The 22,270-nt window shown below is 44.4% G+C and overlaps 1 protein-coding gene across 8 annotated transcripts in view; it reads right to left on the bottom strand.

Moving 5' to 3' along the window:
• Positions 1–2,111, bottom strand: part of WDFY3 (WD repeat and FYVE domain containing 3) — a 156,264-nt gene extending 154,153 nt beyond the window's left edge. For 6 of the 8 annotated variants that reach the window (XR_014226431.1, XM_082282307.1, XM_082282312.1 and 3 more), the window contains exon 1: positions 1,500–1,608. The gene's annotated coding sequence lies outside the window, so the exon portion shown is untranslated. Of the gene's footprint in view, positions 1–1,499; positions 1,752–2,046 lie in introns of those variants that run through there. The other 2 variants (XM_082282308.1, XM_082282313.1) reach the window with 2 other exon arrangements.
• Between the last annotated feature and the right edge of the window lie 20,159 nt (positions 2,112–22,270).

Genomic DNA, 22,270 nt, shown 5'->3' with positions numbered 1-22,270 from the left:
GCCTGTAACCTAAAAGCAAAGAAAGGGATTTGGCTGGCTTACTGCCACAGACCAGTTCCCACAGCAGGTAAGTTCATATATTCAAATGCTGTTAAGTCTACCAAGATTGCACAGGATGAGCGAGATACTGTAGAAATGTCTGTTCACGCAGACTGTACAGTTTGTTCACATAGCCTACTTCAAGATACTGCTAGCTTGTCACCAAAATGTGCCAAGGATGCAATCAAGCTGGCTCTCTGCAGAGCCTGAATGGATCCATAGGAGTCTGTGAGCTCAGGAACATCCTACATCTGTACAGCCATAACTGGGCACAGAAGCATGCACAGGCATCAGGGAGCAACACAGCTTTAGTGGAGAAAAATAACTTCTGTTCGCTACAAAAATTTACTTTTCTTAACAAGAAACCCACCACTTGTTTTTCATAGTAAAATTTCATGGTCCAATATGTGGACACACATGGACCTTGTCACAAACCTACACTACCAAGAACCCAAAATTCAGTCATTAAAATAAGGCTAGGACTCACAGGTCTATACTGGAATCTTGCAAGTTACTCTAGTTAGCCAAAAAAATTCTGTTAAACCATTTATGAAACTATAGGTCAAAATAAATACATCTAGTTCCTCTGCACTTCTTCCTTAAGTGTTTCCCTATGCAGGCACACTTAGGCACAGCTAGAAATTACAGTCCTAATCTTTCAAGGTGAACATCACACAGGGTTTCAGCACCCAGCACTACTGCCTGGTCTCTATGCAAATCTCTCCATTTGCGTGGATCACCTTTCAGAACTGCAGGGCGAAAACCACGCTGAAGACAAGGCGCAGGTACCTCAGCACCCCCGCAAATCCCCCGAAAACATGTTCCGAACCCTCCGGGAGCCACAACCCCCCTGTCCCCGGGGACAAACCTGTCGGGTACTAAAACTTCAATGTCCCTGCCGCACCGCGGGGTCGACAGCTCGAGGCTGCCGCCAAAATCAGTACCCGCGTCAAAAATCAAAATAAAACGCGGGGGGGAAAAGCCGACCCGACCCACCGCCTGTGAGCCGCCCAGTACCCGCGGCGGCCCAGGACGAACCCCCACACTCCTTGCAAGCCTCCCCAGGGCTGGGGCCGGCGGGCCCCTCCCGCACCCCGCCGGGGCTCCCGCGGGAAAACCTCCCGCCCCAGCCACAACAAAGGCGGCCAGAGCGGCCCAGAGCCCGCGGGGTTCCGCCGCGACCCCCGGGCTTCCCCCGGGCCTCCTCAGCGCGGCCCCGGCACAGCCCCTGCATTAGAGCCGGACGGGGGTGCCCGCTCAGTGACAATGATCGGCCGCCCCCGGCACCTGCGCCGCCGCCCCCTCCTCCAGCCCGGCCCGGCCGCCCGGCATCCCCGGGGAGGGGGGCCTGCGGCCGGGCCGAACAGGGCCGAGGGGGCGTCGGGTCTCCCCGGGCCCGCCGGCGGCGCAACAAAGCGGCGGGGCCCGGGGGGCGGCGGGCAGCGCCGCCGGGCACTCACCGGGGGGCGGCTGGGTCCCGGCGGTGCCGCTGTGCCGGCCCGCGAAGGGGCCGGCGGGCGGTCCGTCCCTCCTCGCTCTCCTCTCTCCGCTGTGCTCTCTCCGCGAGCAGGGCTCGGCTCGGGGGCTTACGCGGCGCGGCGGCCGCGGCCGGGCGGTGCGGGCCGGGCCGGGAGGGCGGCTCCCCCCGGGCGGGCTCCGGCGGGAGGCGCCGCCGCCGCCGCTGCTGCTGCACCGTCCGGGCGCCGGGGTCGTCCCGGCCCCATCAAGGCCGGGCCGCGCCGAGGGGGCCGCGGAGGGAGCGGGGCCGCTCCCCGCGGCGGCTGGTGGCCATCTTAGTCCTCCTCCTCCTCCTCGGCGCCGAGTGCCCCCTCCCCGCCCGGCTGCCAGCGCTGCCTCCTCCCTCCGCTCCTCCTCCTCCTCCTCCCACTGCTCCCGGCTGGCTGCGGTCGGTCCCGCGGCCCGGCGAGGCCGCCCGAGGAAAGCCGGTTGGTCGTGGCAGGCCGCGGGCCCCCTTCTTAGTTCTGGGGCTTTTTGCAATTATCTTACTTTTTTAGAGCGGTGGATTTGGCTTCTCCTCGTTCTCTGACAGAAATCCCGCTCCTCTAGCGCTGACCGCCCGCGTCCTCTCCCCTCTGCCCCGCCGCCATCCCCGCCGCCACAGGCCCGAGCAGCTGACGCGCGAGGAGAAGCCCGGGCAGGAGCCTGGATGTGGGATGAGGAAGGGAATGCAGGTCGATGCCGGAGCAAATAAGCCACTCTTGAGCTGAGCTTGAGGTGCTTTCCCTTTCGCTCTTTGTCAAGTGTACATCTAGGCAAAGTCCACTGGGTATCCCTAGTGCCGACCACAAACAGGATTGTGTGCTTGTGCTGGCCGACCAATCTCGTCTGTACGATCCAGGTGTTTAAACAGAAATAGTTACCCTTTTCCTACTTAATTCAAAAGTTCAAAAGTTCAAAAATTAAATTCCCAGCAGTCGAAGGACTCCTTCGTGTCTGCAGGTCAAAACATCGGTTTAGCCATGTGCTGGGCATATAGTGTAGGGAGTCACTGCAGCCCCGAGGCAAGCTTCATCCACTTGGATACTCCTGAGGAGCAGTGCAAAGGTGTGTCCACACGTGTGTGACCAGATAACCTTCTGCCTTTTTCCAGTCACTTATAAACTTACCTCCTCTAAGAAATCAGCTGCTAGCAGCCGTTTGCTCTCTAGCAGTTTTGCTTGGGGTATTTTTTTATTTACAAAATCCTTTCTGAAGTCTTCATTGAAAAAAACAAAATGGCAGTTTGGAGAATCTGGCTGCGGGGGTAAAAGCTGCAATAAACAATGCACAAACCATCCGAGACCTCTATGTTTCATTGGCAAGTTATCACAAGCACCAGGAACCAGGACCATCGCTTCTTGCCTGTGCTACAGGGGTTTAGTAAAGGAAGCTGTGTACTCTGTTGTGCTTGAGGACAAACGGAGTAAACACCATTTATCCATTCTTCCTTCTCTGGCCGCTAGCATCAAACATGTAAATCCACTTAATGTTTTTTCTGGCTGATGTTCTGCTGTTCAGCTGGCAGTGGAAATTATCTGGTCCCATTCAGGTGGAAAAAAACTCTGCTAAAAACTTGTGGATGTCTTGAGTGAGGCTAACTCTACTTCAGCTCCAAAGAAGCACTCACTGAAGACAAAAGTATAACTCAAACAAAGAAAGCCTACTTCTCCCAACTGAAAAACAAGCTAAGCAAGGACAAGTGTGTAACATCCTTGCCTAACAATACAGTGCTGCCTTTACTTGTTAAAGGTGTCTTCAGACATCTAAATCCACTGTATGGACAGGAGCAACATCTAGCCAACTCAGGAGAGCAGTCCAGGCTGTAGTTTGGGTCAGAATGGGACCAACTGTTCCTTTGCAATACCTGTATTTTTTTCTGTTCAGGACAATCAGTGAACAGGCACCAAGAGAGAAATCGTGCACAGTATATCAGCCATAGTCCTGTCACAGCAACTGTAATATGATCAGTGGCAGAAGCTCGTAAGACAGTTGGTATTCTTGTGTCTCTTGAGAAAAACTTCAGTTTTATTCCATGTGTATCTTGTTCTGCCCCTCCTAATGAAATGCTTACTCTTGCCTACTTTTTAGACACAGAGCATCGTAACAGTCAGTGGAAAATATGTTTCTGCTACAAAACCACCAAGGTCTCTATCTCAGTCCATTCAAAGCTAACATGCACTGAATTTTTACAGGTGCATCCTCCAGCCATTCCAGTCTAGAAGCAAAACCACAATGAACTCTACTAGGCAGAATTTGGCCCCATTTGGTGTTTTCATTCTGAATGGCAGCAAAGGGAAGCACTGGTTCCATCAGCTTGTTCCGACAGTTATTTCACTTACTGTGCAAGATGCAGCCTGTGAATGGTACATAGCAGTTACACTTCACAAAACAAACAATCTTCTCCCTGTAATTTATGTGTAGGAGGAGACTGCATCTTTCTTAGGTAAAGGTTTAGCAGGACCTATCTTAGCCAGCTCTACTGAGGGAGAATCAAAGCTAACAGAGATGGTGCTGTTCCTAATTCTTTATAAGTAGTGGGAAATCAGCAAAATCCCCCAGGATGGCAGTGGGAGTTGCAGGGACAGCTGTATGCTATGCCAGATACACGTTTTGCTGCGTGCCAAGTTATGCTGCTTTTTTCTTCTTGCGCAGCTAATGCTCACTGCATTCCTATTTATGGTTCCCATCTTTCGGTCAGCTGTCACAGTTCCAAAGTAAATAATGGCAAGCTGTAACGTTCCTTTCTGAGTGACACCAGACACCCTTTTTTACTTTCTCAGCATCTCTCCTCTCGAAAAGCTCATCACAGGTACCTGCTTGTCTTTCTTTCTCAGAGAAGGTGCGAGATAGTAATTACAGTGCTATAGTTAGACAAAAGAAAGTATTTACAGTTAATCTTTCTTTCACTTTGCAAAGCAACTGTACACAAGGGATTGCATCAATCATTAAAAAATGTGGAGATATATTTAAATTTCTTTGCTTCCTTTATTAGAGGGTAAGGTAAAACCCACACATTTGACTTCCAGTGGTGTAATGCCACTCAGCTTTCAGGTGAGATGCTCATACACTTCCATTGCATTTATTTCACAAATCTTGGGCATAAAGCAGCATCTGTCCTCTTTGCATATACTAGTGTATGCCAAAGTACAGCCAAATCCAGAACGGGAAAGAAATTGCTACAAGAAAGTGAAATAAAATTGAAGGAATTTTAGCCTTCTTTGTTATTAGAATTTTTTTAACAGAAGAAAATAGCACCGCTTCCCAAATTTACACAGCCTAATGTTTTCATCATACAGGATTCTTACTACTTCCTTTGAGAAGTACGTTTCCCTCCCTTCGTCTTGCTTGTTTACTGATAGTTTTTGGTATTAAATAAGAGGAAGGGTGGAGCTGTGGAGGGTCTAGTGCCTCTGTCCTGTGACACTCATGTTGAATTTGGCTGAAATTTGAAAAATAAAAAAAAAAGTAAATTCCCTTGTCACACGTTCTTCAGAAAAATAATGGCCTGCTTGTCAGAAGTTAAGAAATGATACAATCCCCAAATAGTCTACTGCTGAGCTCATAGCATTTGTAAACCATTAACACAGTCACCACAGCAGAAACACCAGCAACCTGATGGAGTAACAATCAAAGCAAGCAGCAGCCAGGGTTACTCCTCCTTTACCCACTGGGGCCCAGCAATCCAGCCCCACTTTGGATAAAGAGCCTTTCTTCTGCTGTCTGTCAATGTTAGTCACATAGTTCAAATAAATAAACATTTGCATCCCAGTGCTGCAGAATCCAAGTTTAAAGGTGGATGATTTAAGAATAGTTTGTTACAGCTGGACATAGTATGTGAGGTTTTTTTTCTTCTAGGACAAAACCACTGACAAAGCAGCATTGAAAGCAAAAACATGACAATGAAGGGAAGAAGCAGGACAGAGGACGGTGAGATAACAGAATTCCCAGCCCACAAAGCTTTAGGACACATCTGTAACTGTAAAAAACCCAGAGCTTGCAATTTAGTTCTCAGAATCCCTGCCCTGCCTCAGATTATTTGTGCAGAACAGAGTTCTTGCTACAGAGGTTACAAGTCTAATAGCATATAACTTGTGTACAATGAAATATTATTCAAGGAATAAAGCATTGATAGAAAAGGACACATGCCAAACTTGCTTGTAAACAAGTATTACATTGTGCATGTGTGTGTATGGAGAAGACCATGTAGTTAGAAACAATATCAAATAAACGTCATGATACTTAATATTTAGAGGATATGGAAAATTTAGAGGTCAGAGCTGTATTCTCTAGGTCTACATTTTTATGTGCCTGTATGCTAATGGTTCTTTATGGACTCTCAGACGTGCACAGGCAAAAGGCAACCACAACTTCGAGGGCCTGCATTGCGTTCAGACCACCTAAATGTGACTCTGCACGTTCAATAAAAGTAGGAAAAAGGAGCAGGTGGCGAGAGGGAAGGTGCAGTTCAGCTGAGGTCATTGTGGCTTACAAAGCCTCAAAGCCTGATGATCCCAGGAGTGAATCCGAGAGGATGAGATCACACTCAGTGAGGGAAAAATGCTGCCATCTGGTGCCGATGGAGGAAAAAAAAAAAGAAAAATAAAAAAAAAAGGATGATGTTGATGGTGTGCTTCACCTGCAGTGGTGTCAGTGCTGCTGGTTCCGTCCTTCAGACCCCCAGTTGTCTTTTTGTTGTTAGGAGGTGTTACCATTATGCAAGTCTTACTTTAAACAAACAGACTGAAAAAGTGCATTTTACAGTGGTTTGCCCAGAAGAGGAATATTTTAAAGTATTAATGTAGTCTTTAAGGCAATTTTAGGAAAGATGGTTTCAAACAAAGTCACTTATGTCTGAGAATAACATAGACATTATTTATTTTGATGAAGTTACACATATTCACACCAAGAGATTGCAAAATGGTCTCCTATCATAAATCCTGTATGTATGTATTTTACTATTGTGTAGCAGAAGAAATTTGTAGTCTGTAGAGTACATCTGAAAAAGAATGAAGAAGCTGCTCTTTGGTATCAGGTTGAGTGAAAAAGTTTAACAGAACAGGAATTCAATGCATTTCTTTTGCAGAACTGACTTTGACCTTGCCCATCACTGCCCAACCTCTAATGCCCACTATTTTTTCCTATGAGCATTGTAGATTATACTGAGTGCATGTCAGAAGCCTCAGAGGAGACAGGACCAGACACTAAACACCACTTACTTTTATAATTCGCCTTTTACATCAGCCTGTTTCGGATTGTTGTTGATAGAGCCTCAGAGAATGTGCCAAATATGTATTGAGACATTCCACAGTGTTAGAAGGAGGCAGTGTTATTTTTGTCTAAGATATTTTTATTTTTACAAGCTTTCACAGAAAGCCATAATGGTAGCTTGGAGAGACTGAAATTACTGATTAAATTAAAACCCATACATTGCTCTATTTTAGATGTGATAAAGATAGCTCTTTCTGGGAACTTAAATTTGTTTATCCCTTGACTAAGGGAAAATCTGAGGGCCACAGGTCAGCTTCCACTGCAAGTAAACTGAGTAAAGTGGTTCATATACCTTATTTATTTTTAGACACAGCATTTTTGTAACAAAGTGGTCACAAAACCTCAGGAATTAAATTCACTCTTGCAGATAAACTAACTCCCACAACACCATTGATTTCCTAGGAAGATACTCTAATCCAGGAACAGCTTTAAACTCACGGAGTAACCCAAGGACCACAGAGTCTTCCAAAGGATTTATTTCTGCTGAGCAAAAAGAAGGAACATGTTCCATTTAGTTCCTAGCCTTAATGTATCTACAGCCACTTTATACATGTTTTTCCTAAAAAATCCCTACATTTTAATTCAAAACAGAGCTAGATCCTTATATCACTCGTGTTGCATTGGAAGCACTTGAAGTTTCTTCCTCTCCAACAGCATTGGAATTGCTTGTGGGTACATGGAGGGTGTCTGAATTTTTTAAATGTGTACGTAGCTTACGGTAGAGGAGTAATTTCTTTGTCCCTTGCCCATGAACAAATCAGGCAACTTAAAGCCCTTCTAATATTATTAGCCATGTCATATAAAGCTAGGTTTAAGAAATAACAAAAAAGTTTTGTCAGTGCCTGTGGCAGCTTTGTTAACAGCAACTTCGATTGTCAGTCTCCCTTCAAGTTACAGTCTGCGAAGGGCATTTCATCTCATACATAAAAGTGGTTTTGCACAACTTCCATCTCCAAGGTAGAGTAACTGAATCACATCAGCAAGGTGATCCAAAGATATTTCTTAGTAGCCCAACTTTTGGCTATTCGCAAAGGAGATGATGAGAGTTTTCTGTAGTAGATTTATAGGTGACTAAGGGCTATTTCTAAGCAAGCCATGGAAAACATGGCTGGAAACAGCCCGTGCCTTGCTTATATTTACCTGGTGTACAGGGTCCACATCTCCACTGGGTCATTCTTTAGGTGCTTGCCTTTTGAGAAGAGTGGGGAAACACCAGGCTAAAATAAGCAGGGGTCCAGATATCCGTGGTATATCCAGATATTCCAGAGAAGTGGAATTATAGTAGAGATAAGCTACAGCTTTGGTGTATATGTGGGGTCTTGAGGATAACAAAACACAGCTCCTGCTCTCTAAAATGACTTGCCCAATGCTTTCCAAATGACTAGATGTGTTAACCTCTGGGACCAGGTTGCCACGATACCATGAGATTTCCTTACAAACCCAATTAGTTTCTCAGAATAATTTAGCCATTGGTCTACAATCATTGCTCAGTGCACTCATGTGTTGCAAAACCTCCATTGCAGGGCTAAGAGAAAGATGTAGCATGTCTTAGCTTTTCCTTGATTTATGCAGATGGGTGCAGATAATTATCTGTCAGCACCATTGTCCATCTGTGCAGTAACATATGCTCCTTTAAACATGTAAAAATGGCACTTTGCCTTCAGTCCCAAGAGGAAAGCAGTAACTCCTGGGTTTTTTATGTCATCACTTTAGCCAACCAGCTTTTGCAAAGAAGTTTTTTTGATAGGCAAAAAGGATGCTTAACCAGTTCTGGAAGAAGATGTGTGCAAACATCCCATAGTAAAACTGCCATCAGCTCAGTATGTGGGCATCATCTTCCTTACACTTTTTATTTAAATTTTTCATACCTAAATGCTACCTAAAATAATAGTTTCTTCTCTCAGCACCCAATTGCCACTGTCAGATGTAGAATGTCAGCTTCTGAAAATGAACCAGACCCCACAGCTACCCCTTGAAGCAGAAGTGGTTGCAGCTTGATGTAATCCCCTTCTGAAGTTCAAGTCAGCCACATGGTTGATCACACAGGATGGGGTTTGAACACTGCTTTGCCAGATGCACATTCATGCCAACAATGTTTGTGGCTAACACATGCACTTAAATTTGATTGCTGATGGATAACATGTCTGAAAATAAGACTTCAGTTTGAAAGGCAGCAGTTTCCCTGCATGATTTTAAGCTTGCTTTTTTTTTTTTCCCCACTAAATCAGCTGATCAAAAAGTCCACAAACTAGCTTGCATATTCATTTTAATCCTCTCATCTATTCTCCTCCATCATGTGATCCTTTCTTCCTCAAAACACCCGACAGCTTTGTACATTGTCAGCAATAGGAAAACAAGTGCAGGGCCCTCCAGAATTTCATGGGCCTTTGACACAAGACTGTCTTGAGTGTTATTGCACACTTGCTGGCTGTTCATGAGCCACCCTGCTCTCTTGAAACATCCAATGAAGGCTCCTGGAAAATACTCTCTTCCCATAAACTCTTCCTGAGAGTATTCCTTCATTTGGAGCACAAATCTTTCCTCTCAACAGATTTGCTCACTCTCTCTCCCTCCTCATCATTTCCTCCTGTGCCCTCTGAAGAGATAACCTGCAAACCCTGCAACTGGCTTTTATTTTCTCATTCAGGCACTGACCAGAAAGGCACGGGGATATTCTCTTGTTGAGTCATCAGCATAAAATGCTGACTGACACAACTGAGCAAAGAGATGGCAATTCCTGCAAAATCTGTGTTCTGGGAAGTAGCCAACCGAGCTTGAATAACCTCTCCTAGCTGGTTAGTGGGAGTATCCACTAGTACATCTGAAACATTACATTTTCCAGCAGAGGCTACAGGAAGGAAATCAAGGTAAAGGAGTGATATCTATGAGGAAAATAATGAACATCAATTCAATTGCTTCTAATTATTACGGAGATGGACCTGTGCAGAAAACACTTCAGCTGTCCTTTCTCCCTATCACCTAATGAGAAATCATGCAAGGAGATTTTTCTGTCTCTTTTGAGGGAAAGGCACAAACCACATTTTTAGGAGAAGAGGACTGCCCTGCTTAGCTGCTCTTGCAAAAGCCAAAGAGGTAGAAGGTTATGCTTGCAGAGACAGTTGCAGTAATTCCACTCTCCAGCATCTTCAAGAGGTGCCAATCTTTTGGTCACCAAAACCTCAATTATCCCTCATAAGGAAGTCTTTGATCTAGTTTTTTCTATGATTTGTGACACAATATTGAATTATTGCCAAAATTACTCACCTTTGGTCAGAGATAAGAGCTGCAGGAGAAAAGCTGCTGGCCTTCAGCCTCTGTGATATAGACTCACCAGATTCTTCTCATTTCCTTTCACCAGGGAATCACCCTCAGAGTCTTCTTATTCTCCTCACCCGGGAATCACACTGGTTCTCAAGCATATCTATTGCAGGTTTGCGGATAAGACCCCTATGAAGTGGTCTTCAGCCTAGACTCTACTACCACAATGACTGAAAGGGAAAAATGAAGCAAATTTAAACAACTGCTAGGACTAAAGCTGAGAACAACATCTCGTGTTGTCAGCAGAATTCATGCTAAGAACAGAATTTGTGGTAGACTCGTAGTATTGGATTGATTTAAGGGACTTTAACCTTTATATGCAGTCTTAAACAGGACATATTACTTGGGGGGAAAAAAATTAATAAAATGTTATGTTACATGATTTGTCTTTTCCTCCATGACTGTCTAAAGACAAGGAAAACCAAAAAACTCAACTTATATTGGCTCACGTGACTGACTCCTGAGAATCACATTTCTGTGACAACTTTCCAGCAGGAAAAAAGCTTCTAAATTCAAGGTTGCTTAGTCATCAGGACTTGGTGGTATAGTTGTACCTGCTGTCAGGGATTGTATTACATGGCCTATGATTGCCATTCTATTCCTACTGCTCTGTCGCACAAACTGCCCAGCAGAATTCCTAAAATTGAAAGGTGACTCAATCTCCCTATCCAGAAATAACGTTGATATTTTTTGCATGAGTATAAGCTCTAGCTTGCAGTGTGATGATAAAATCCTTCCTAAGACACCCAGAGAAGATCTCACCATGTAGGAGTTTCCATCACTGTTCCTAGAGGCTTACTGAGCAATTCGCATGCTTCCCACGTACCACATTTCCACCATCTGCAGCTTCCACGTGGTTTCCAGATGTCCTATTGCCACCAGCAGCCATTTGTGAAGCAGCCTCCAGTGCAGGGCTTTCTCGCTGTTTCCAAGGCGATGCAACATGGCCACACAGTAGCCCCAGCTCACCAAACACCATCTCCAGCCTACAGACCATCCCAGCACCTTCTCACCACCAGCCAGAAGGCTAAACTCAGGCCAGATTCTCCTTGTCTTAATTGCACAAAGTGATTCAGAGCAAGAGGGATTGTGTCCAACAGGATGCAGAGGGGCTTTTTTTGAAGGTGGACTGCAGGGGGTGAGAGCTGCTTGCAAGAGACAGGTGCCAGGAAGGGGACAGAGCATTTGAGGGATGGGAGCATTTTCTAAGTTGAGGGAAAATAATGGAGATGGCCTGAAGATATAATTTGTGTGCGTGGGCAGGTCCAACCAGGCTGGCCAGCTTCAGTTGGGAAATGCTGTGTGCTCCTTCCTGATCATGGAGACAGATCTCAGAGTTGGCTGTTTTGCTTAACTGCTTTCACTTCAGTTTATCTCAATCCATATAGAAAAACCTTCATCTGCTTAATCTATCACATTTCCAAAACACAGAAAAGCCTTTTTTTTTCTGCTTTTTTTTTGGCTCAATGAGCAGGTGGGGAGCAGAAGTGGCCAATTAAGAAAGATGGTCTGCCCCAAAATTGCAGCAGACATTTGCAAGCTCTTGTGAAAAAGATGTGGCACCTCAGTAGATTACTTGATTTTCAAGTTGTTGCACCTAGATGGAGTCATAAGGTAGAAACTCACTTGGTGTTTTAAATAGCTAGTTCTGGCAAAGTGTCATCTTTCCCTCAGGTTTGGGGAGTTTGGTCTGTGAATACAGCTAATTTAGGCATTATACTGCATTCTCTTGACTTGGGTGGGTGTTGGATCAGGTGCTCGTGGCTCTGTGGGACCACCAGGTGGGTGTACTGTGCAAGGCCATCCTCAGTGCCAGGGGCTGCAGGCTTGCCTTCAGGGTGGCTAGAACATGAGGACGTTCAGCACCTAGCACCCAAAAAAACCCCATTCTCAGGCTTCTGGCTCTACTTTGAGGTTTTTTTTACAATACCTGGCACAGGAGATGCCTGGCACAATCTGTACTTCACAGCTAAGCAGGTGGATCCTGCAGGAGGGGTGTAGGTTGCAGGCAGTGCAAGAGGAGAGGGAATCAGTATCTTGTCTGAAGCTGCAAGTAGCTTCTTCTGGGGACAGGCACACAAACAAACTTCCTCCTCCCCTCTCTTACTGTACTTGTCAAATCAGTGTTCAAAACAGCTAGTCTGGTTTTGTGGAAGCAAGGGCTGTTCTCTACAGACATTGGGAGCAGGTAAAGCATCAAGCTCGGTCCTTTTGTCTAAAGGAGAAAGGTTTCATTTGAGCTACCAAAATATATTCTATAATATATTCTAGTTTTTTAGTCAGGACACAAGTACTCTTTTTCAAAATACTGCATTCAGCTATCAGTCTCTCTCAATGTGAATGCATTGATTTCCAGGTTTCTCCTCAAAAGTCTTGCTGTAGAGATTTCTGCTTTAGGGTTTTGTGTGTGTTTTTTTAAATAAAAACAATTAACCCCCCTCCCCCCCCCCCCAAAAAAATCCATCTTTACAGCATATCTAAAAAGGCAAATATAAAATAACCTGTTTAGTGATGGCTAGAGAACAAAGCTGAATGGTGAGAAGGTTGGTTTATAATGCATTTTCCCAAAGAACAATCACTGAAAGAAGAATGTGAGAACCAGGCTTAAGCAATAGAGAAGTTGCACATCATTTAATAATAATTTTTTTTAAAGTCACTATATTAATCCTCAGTAAAACAGTAGTTAAGTCCTTCTCCTCTCTAGGAGTGCACCAAAGTACAGTCTGAGCAAATGTAATGTTATTCACCCAACTGTATTCTCACTTAGGTCAAGTTTAATTAAATCTTGTCTTAATTCAAACAGTAATATCACATCTCTGATAAAGAGCAACTTAAACCTCCCCTTGCATTGAACACCATCATGTTCCCAAGTGTTTCAGTGTTAGCTCAAGTTAATTATGTTTAAATTATTTCCGTTATTGAGCCGATGTAAAGATCCTCATCTGATCCCTTAGAACAGGAGCAGCGAATTAAAACTTTCTGCCGCTGCCAGCAAAGGCTGCCTTACCACTGCACCCTCGTGGTGGTTTGCTTGCTTTGAATTTTAGCGCTGGAGGGCTACATCACGTAAAAATCATTGCTCAGTTACACTTCTTAGCTTCTTGCCTCTTAAGATTCTTCCAGGGAGGCTTTCAAAGTTCTCCCCTTCCAAATATCTTTGTCTGGCAATGGCATGAAAACAAAAATCACTGAGCATAAATGCTCACTTGTGGAAGTTTTCAAGCATGGGAGTGTGTAAATTGGAAGCTGTTTCTATCTTACAGCACAGCTAACAGATAACTTCCAGGTGAGGCAGTTAAGAAAAACCCGGTGTTTCTTGGGCAGCATTCCTTTTTGATTGTTTTTAAATGAGCCCTTAAACAGGGAAGGGGCAGGAATGAAAGAGACTGGACAAAATTGCTCTCAATTAAATCTGTTTTACAAGTTTTCAAAGTTTTTAGCCCAGGGACGTCAAGATCATCAGACAATTGGGACCTTTTTCACATACTGTGAGTATAGAGATGCTCTGGCCACAAAACCAAACCAAACAACCATGAACCAGAAGAATTGGTTTGTAGTTAGCGTTATCAGTGGCTTGAATACATCATCCTTGTGCTGAAGACATGCCAGATCTCTGCACAAATTAAAAACCAGCCATGAAGTACACAAAGGGGCCTTGTCTGATGCTGACATATGCTTTCTTCTGACCTTTTGTGGTGAGTTTCTAGACTGTAAATAAATAAAAAATTACTTAAGGCTTTCTCCTAGAGATTTACACTTTGTGATCTGGTGGCTGGGGACAATGCCACCTGCAGCAGACAGGCCATTCTTTTGTTCTGCTGTACATGGGTTTTCAGAGAAAAAAGCTTAAAAGTAGCAGAAATCTACAAGCTGATTTTTTCTGTCTTACAGCCTCTGTTCAAAAAGGGTGGCATTACATTTGCTGCATACCAGATGAATAAACATGATAACCCCAGTGCTAACAAATTGTTTAAGAGAAGGCAGAAGGCAAATACTACGTTGTCTTCTAGCCAAAGTTTTAGAGGACTTTGTCCTTGGTTTAAAATGAGGTCAAATACACCAACGCCTACAGACTAGCACTCTTTTCCATGCCATCCTAGCAGGGGGCTCTAAGTCCCATCCATCCTGGCCTTGAATGCTTCCATGCATGGGATATTTAAAGCCATTCTTCCTTTTTCGATCGCTACATGCCATTGTAAAATGTCCTTCTTCATCTCTCCTGTAGCCCTTTTAGATACTGGAGGGCTGCTAGAAGGCCTCCTCAGAGCCTTCTCTTCTCCAGACTGAGCAACCCCAACTCTCTCAGCCTGTTTTCATAGGAGAGGTGCTCCAGCCCTCTGATGATCTTTGTGACGTCCTCTAGACTCCCTCCAACAATTCCATGTCCTTCTCATGTTGGGGACACAGTACTCAATGTGGGGTCTTAGGAGAACAGAGAAGAGGAACAGAATCACCTCTCTATACCTGCTTCCTGTGTTGCTTTTCATACAGCCCAGGACACATTTGGCTTTCTGGACTGCAAGTGCACATTGCTGGGTCACGTCAAGTTTCTCATCCACCAATACCCCAGTTCTTCTTCTCAGGGCTGCTCTCAATCACTCTGCTGCCCAGCCTGTACTTGTGCTTGGGATTGCCCTGACCCAGGTGCAGGATCTCGCACTTGGCCTTGTTAAACTTCATAAGGTCCACATGGGCCCAACCTCTCAAGTCTGTCCAGGTCCATTTGGACATCATCCTTTCCCTCCAGTGTGTCCACCACACGACACAACTTGGTGTCACTGGCAAACTTGCTGAGGGTGCTCTCAATCCCACTGTCCATGTCGCCCACTAAGATTTTAATCAACTTCTTTTATAGCTATGCCTTACTTTTCCCTTTGGATAGGAAGCGTTTGTAAACATGTATTTCTGCAATGTGAAATTACTTTCGTTGCATAATGACTATAATTTGTCAGTTTACAACTGAGCAGGCTAAGGTCAAATTTACATACTGCTTTTGAAAGTACATCTGGCATTAGAAGAGCCAAGGATGCTGCAAACTGAAGAAAAAAAGCTTCCCCTCACCTCCATTCACTTTACCAAGTGGCCTCCCTATTTTTTGTTTGAAGCTGAAATTAGCTATCTTGGGACAGGTTTGGAAATTCATTTTTCCTGAAGAGAGGAGGGCTGTTCAAGTGTGGGAAAAACTGTTTAGTAACAAGGTGTCAGATAGCTTTGAGCCCAAGTTAAAAACCTAAATTCTTTCTTTCTATTTGCTAGCTATGCTTAGCCTTGAAGTACTACTGATGGCATGGGGTGGTGGCAATTTGGCCACTTTGCTGAAGTGCCTGGGTATAAAAGCCCTTAGGAGAAAATCCATCTAGATTAAAAAAAGTCTTTCAGATCAACATGATATGTTTTGATTTAGCCTGCTCCACTTAATGGGAAATCTAGAGTTTAATTTAGCCTTTGCTGCATGTTTTGGAAGCCATAATCTCAAAATACATTTGAAGGCACTTTTGCTCAGACAAACAGAAAGGTTAGGGGGTATTTAAATATCCAAATCCAGATATGTGTTCTGCAGGATTCTGGCTAGCTAATCCTGAAGGTTTTTGACAACACAAATGCCTACAAGCTTTCAGATTAAAGCTCCCCAGGTTCACCAATTTCTGCTTCTGGGACCACTCAAAACATGGTCTCTTTCAGCCTGAGGTTAGCCTGCAGATCAGTGCTTATCCTGAACACACCACACCAGGATCACGGCCTTCCACATCCTCCCCGCTAAGGTGCTTGGCATGCAGCATCTGCCAATGACAGCTTTTTCCAGAAGAGACCAGAAAGACATGTTTGCTTCCCAAGACAGAGAGAGCACCGGGAGTTGGGAGGTAAATGCCTTGCCCTTTAGGATAACTAAACATGGAGTTTCCTTCTCGGACAACCTCCACATCACAGAATTCTGCTACAAACAGCCACTGTGGGAGACAGGGTCTCATTCCTGACAGTACAGAGGTGCTCTCTAGAGACAACAAGGAGACTGGAACCTGAGCTGGCCACTGTTGTACTCTGGAGTAGACAAGGAGGGGTGATGGCTGTATCCCTGCCCCGGTGCTGGTTGTGGAGGGAATGATAATCCTTGCTTGGCTCTCAAGAGAGAATTTGTTCTCTCTTCAGCAGCAGGAGGTACCTCACTATAAATCACAGTACCAAAAGACACTGTATTCTGACCAGAAATTTAAGGTGCTCTAGGAGGTACAGGAAGTTTTCTGCAGCTGACTCTACCAGCTCCCCATTCTGAAGCATCCAATTATTATAAACATTTTAAAAATTACCTGTTACCAAGATTATCCTGAAGTCCCCAAACACATCAGGACATCCAGTTTTCTAGCCTCGAAATAGTGTATCCCTGGTGCAACTGGAAGTCTGCTGAGACACAGCTTTGCCCAGTAGAAGCAGTCCTTTACTCCTGTGACCTCTACCATGGCTAGCTGTTCCTTGCTATTCTTTCGGTGAAGAAAGTTTCCTAATACCCAACCTGTATCTCCCCTGGTGTAAGTCATCCTATTGCTTGCTACTTGGGAGAAGACATTCACCCCCACCTCGCTACACTTTTCTTTCAGGTAGCTGTAGAGAGTGATAAGGTCTCCCTAATCTCCCGATCCCGCTTCCCGGCAGCCAGGCGCGTCCTGCCGCTGCGCCTCCCGCCGCGCCGGGAGGGAGTGGGATAAGGCGGGATGAGGAAGAATGCGGCGGGATGCGCGGGCGGCGGGGACCCCTAGTGGCACCGAGGTCCAGCCCGGGAGAGGTTTTAGGTCCTGCTGCCTCACGCAGGTACCTGGTGAAATGCTTGTGGAAAAAGTAAAGTCTGTTTCTTTGGACCACTCTGTTCAAAAGAGGGGAAAAACTAGTTCAGTGTGAGTAATTGCCACAAAACCGGGTCCACAAAGTGTGGCTGTTTGCAGGTGACACACACTTATTATTTAGCCAAACGCTGTTTAAGTCTTACAAACTGAGCTTAAGAAGGGAGATGAACTGTTAGAGAAGAAAAGGAGGATCCATTAAAAACGGGGTGTACTCAATCCGACCAAGCCTCACCTTAGTGTCCTGTGTCCAACACTGACACTAAGCAGTTGGCACCAAAAGCATAAGGCCAGAGCCTTCCTTAGGACACTCCAAATACTCTTCTGACTTCATAATTTTCAGCTTATGCTAGGCCACATACTGGCATTGTCTATTGAGGATGTCTCAGTGTAGTGTAAACATGCTTTATACTCGCGGGGCTGTGGTAGTGCGGCACAGTGGCTGGCCCTGGGCGGAGGGAGGCTCATCTGCCTGTCCCATCCTGTCCCATGCCATCCCATCCTGTCCATGGCACTCACTTGCCTGGGTCTCCCATGGAGCCACCAAGACCATGTCAGGGAGGCAAGAGCTGCTCCTTGCCCTCCTACTACAGCAGCTCTTTCTTAAGCAGATACAAGAACTATAAGACAGTTCTGATGCCTGCAGGAGCTGTTGCCTCCTTAGAGGTAATAAAAATACCCTCTGAAATGTAAAACTGTACTTTTTCTCAGCTTTTTGTATTTGAATCAATATTTTTTATGCACACAACTCAGTTAATTGGGCTAAACTGACAGTTTTATTGAAGAAAAAGTATAACTTATTATATACAAATACATACAAAATACAATCTATTTGCAGAATATGTGTGATAAAAACAAACGAGATCTAATCATAGTGTGTCTGAAGGGGAACCATAGGTTGGTCTCACAAAGCCATGGCCAGGAATAGCCTGGCAGCGGGATGGCCTGGGGACAGCCAGATACCTGAGGCACTGTCCCTGCATCCATCCCTGCTGTGCCTCCCTGTGTCACTCTCTCAGAAGACCCTGCTGAGGCTCGGAGCAGCCGTCTCCAGGCACCTGCCTGGCGCTGGGAGCAGGGCACTGCTGCTCCTGCTCCCGTGGGCTGTGGGTGCCAAGGAACACCCTGCACACAGCCCTGAGCATCCTCCTGAACAGAGATTGTTGTTGCCATCATGCTGAGGACAGGGGAGGAGATCTGTCTCCAAGGGGCTGCGTGGACATCACACAAGCTCCTGCCTGCACTCCTGGCACTGAGGGCTCTTCCCAGGAAGGAGTGGATGGTGTATGGGCAGTGCTTGTGGGTGTGGTGGTGCTGGCCTGGCCTGTGTGCTGCTCCCCATGACAGCTGGGCCGGCCTGCCCTTGCTGGGGCAACACTTGACTCAGGAGTGTGGCTGTCTCATCCTTGGTGTCCATGGGACCAGCTGGTCCAGGAGACATGCTCTGTAAGTTTGCTTCCATCTGAATTTGAAGTCAGAAACTTGTTTTGGGGCAGCTGGACATGACACAGCCTGGAGTCTGGCGGAGCTTGCTTTTCTCCCAGTCCCAGGATAGCCTATGCTTGTATCATAGTTTGTCACATCAGAAACAAGGTCAAAGTATGCAGAGCTACACACCCCAATGATAAGCCCCAGTTAGGTAGGTAATATAAGCCACGATTGGGCAATTAGAGCTCTTGGTATGTTTTCTTTAGAGGTGTGCATGATATCTGCCAGAGAGCACAAGTATTTCATTTCCTGCAATCAAAGAGCAGGGTCCCAACAGCAGAGTGAAAATCTAGCCTCTTGCTCTGAAAACTCGGCGTGGGACTAGCTCAAAACTCAAGTTCCTACTGTGCTGGGGACAACTGGCCCAGTCACTTCACATGGGAGCAGCAACCACGTGGGGAAGCAAACTGCTGCTACTGCAGCTCAACACAGACAGGTGCAAGTCACCTGGTGGCAATTAAATGGGGCTGAAACTTTACACCTTGACTTCCCTGTGAGAATATGTTGCCTTTACACACTCACTTACAAAGGGTATGTTCATGCTAACGAAATCCTTATAATACCAGTCTTTCTCACCTGTTCCTTTAGGGATCAAAAGGTGTCCTGTAATTCATCAAGGAACAAGCATCAATATTGGGAAGTCAGGGTGCAGTACGTACCGAATGAACAAATCACACTGTCTGTAGTACTCAGCTGTACATTAATGGAGGACTTGGAGTGCTGGGCTAATGGCTGGATTCGATCTTCTCAAGGATATTTTCCAACCTAAATGTGGTGTGTGTTTATGGGCGACACATTCCCACCTGTTTCTGGCATCCTGTCAGATATAGGACTCATGCCTAAGTTAATGCAATTTGAAATTGCTAAACAAGGAACTGGATATCCATTTTATAATTGGGAAACTACTTGTAAGAGAAAGGGCAATTGCAACTTAGCTACATGCAGGTAAATAGTACCAGCTGGGCAAAAGGACTGTGAAAGTAACAGTCCCAAACATTATCTGTTTAGCAGGAGAAAACTCACTGCTAACTTTCACCTTCCTTTCCTCAGAAGACCATTAGGACGTAGAGGCAGACGACAGGAAAGCTCTGTGCTTCTCCACAAGTTTTCTAAAATGCAAGGAGGTGCACAGCACGCCTACAACTGGCTGATGGTGAGTGTTTAACAGATGTTACAGTCTGTGTAATTTAGAAATAAGATGCATTTCCTACCTGGCTTGTTTGAGGCTGCAGAAGGTGAAGGGCTTCAGATCCAAGACTTAAAAGGGAAGGAACAGGAAAGCAGGGAGAGGTAGCTGCCAGCTGCCACCCCATCATCACCACAAATGGTGAATACTGACAGGCCTGTGTCAGTATTGTCGAAGTGAGCACCTTTAGGAAAAGATGACAAGCTTGCATATCTTCAGACATGAGGCACATTGTACAAGTTTCAGCAACAGACAAGGATGGTCTGAAGCCTTGAGGGGCAAAAGGTTGGAATTTTAGTAGCAGACTTCTCTATTAAGAACACAAATGTAAGGAATACAAAGGAATATAAATTCTTGTTAAGAAAACTCCACCCAGTGTACATGCTATAGGAAATAAAAGACAGGAGGACTTCTGTCCCAATTTTATTTTTTTTACAACACCTGCTTCAATGAAAGATTGAAACAGTCAAACTAAAACAGACATTATATGCTCATACCATTTACAATATTTACAGAATATACATTTCTCTTTTTTGCTCAGCAGGTAATTATAGCCACTTGGGACAAAAGTGCAAGTGAAAAGAATCATGGTGTAAAAAGTTAAACTTTTCTGTTGATCATGTTGCAATGCTTGAACTAACAGAAGTAGCCAGTGGGGTAAATTCTCTTTATAGTAACCAAGCATAGATGCCACTTCATAGTGACAGATCCTGCTCAGCCATATTTACACCAAGCCTAAACCAGAAGGAAGCTATTACTCTATCGAGAAAATTGATCAGTGAGTTCACAGGCGATCCCATCTTCATTTTAACATTGAAAGTGAGAACTGCAGTGTTGAATTTTCTATTGTGCACATAGATAGCAATTAATTTCAAATGCTCTGTTGTATTAAATACTAAAATATATTTTAACTTCCTTACTGTACATGCTATAAAATTACACTAAAAATTTCAAGTTTCTGAAGTAACAATTACCCTTTTACATATATATTCTCTATATAATTTTTAAATATTTAGATTTTTTTTTTAATACCCAGGACAACAATATACTAGCTCCAGTATGGCTGTGTTTTAGCATAACATCTACCAGAGTCCCATACATAACCAAAGCCTCATCTAAAAGCTAGTTTTGCAGACATCCTATTTTGGTTTCCCTTTCATTTTCTCTTTCCTTCTTTTTAAATCACCTTTCCAAAGGTAGCTGTGCTACCTTTTAACTTCAGGTTATGCCCTATCTGGAGTAAAGGCTGAACTTCAGCCCCCTCCAACCCAGCCAAGTCGCAGAGCCACTGATGGACAAGCAGCAGGTGACGTTTTTCACCTCTTGGAGTGTTCCTTCAATACCGTACTGCAATCTCCAGGTCACACACAATTTAATTCTGTCAATACCTGACATCAACAGGAATTACTTTAGACCTGGATTTTGCTGAATGTACAAAGGGGTGCCTTTCCATACACAAGCTGTAAAAGCCCCAGTGCAAAACAGAGTGCACGGTGGTCTTGGCTACATGATGTTCAACAAAAAGCAGTTTGAATTTTACAGATACATCTTATCACCCACCCAAGTTATTTTCTCCATGATTGTATCCTCAAGTAGCACCAACCATTTAAATTTTAATCTTTAATATATATACACATCTTTTAATAATTTATATACACACACATAGATGTGGCATCGGTACGTGGAGAAACTTATTTACAGTTAGTTGGAAAAATGAAATTTATCAAATTACAGTTCACAAAAATAAAATTGGCATTTGTGCTTTCTGTTTGTACAGGAGTAATTTTTGTCATTTCAAAAAAAGGTCATATTTTTATTTGCATCAAGACATGTCACATGATGAAAAAAGTTGTAAAACAACTAGGATTGAGAATCATAGAGCATCAATTCTCCTCATATACCCCACTAAGTCTACAGAATAGCTGCTTTCTATAAAAATTCTCCATTCAAATCCCTCTGTGGTTACCCAGGCTTGCTTGAGGATCTTCTTAATAAATAATAACACACAGCAAAAGAACCATGCGTCCTGTCTTGCACTGTGCACATTTATGAGATAGAAGTTTCTGCCTTCACTGAGTAACACACTGATACACACCACTTAAACCTCACTTTTTACTTGGGACCTCAAAGTGCTTTTAAAAAGAAGGAAATACGCCAATTCTACACAGCAGTTAAGAGGCACAAGGAATAAGGCTTGAATTACTGTCTTCAGACACTGACCTGGCCATGGAAACCAAGAACTTAAGCTTCAGATTCGCCCTGATCTGTTTATTGGGCTGAAGAATTCTGTTTTCTCAGGTAATCTCTACTCCTGGAGGTACACACTTGTTTACAATCTGTAATGTTAACAAAAAAAAAAAAAAAAAAAAAAAAAAAAAAAAAAAAAAAAAAGGGGCAGCTCCAGCTCCACAGCCCGAACTGCCCAACTGTATTTCAATGCCCAGCTGTATTTCCATAAATGTACTTTTCTCTTGAAAGCATGAAATGGTTTCATAAGAAAGCTGTTAAATTAAAAACAGAGCTAGGTTCACTCTTCAGAACAATTAAGTAAATATGGGTAGTCTGATACAGGAGGCTTGAAGTACTTCTTTGACCAGGCCAGTGTTTTCTGGCCAATAGTAATTTCAGCACCAGCCTA

Source organism: Coloeus monedula (genome assembly GCF_965178545.1).
Source record: "Coloeus monedula genome assembly, chromosome: 5".
Taxonomy (NCBI): domain Eukaryota; kingdom Metazoa; phylum Chordata; class Aves; order Passeriformes; family Corvidae; genus Coloeus; species Coloeus monedula.
Note: the sequence above shows the minus strand (reverse complement) of the source record. Positions and strands in the feature narration are given on the sequence as shown.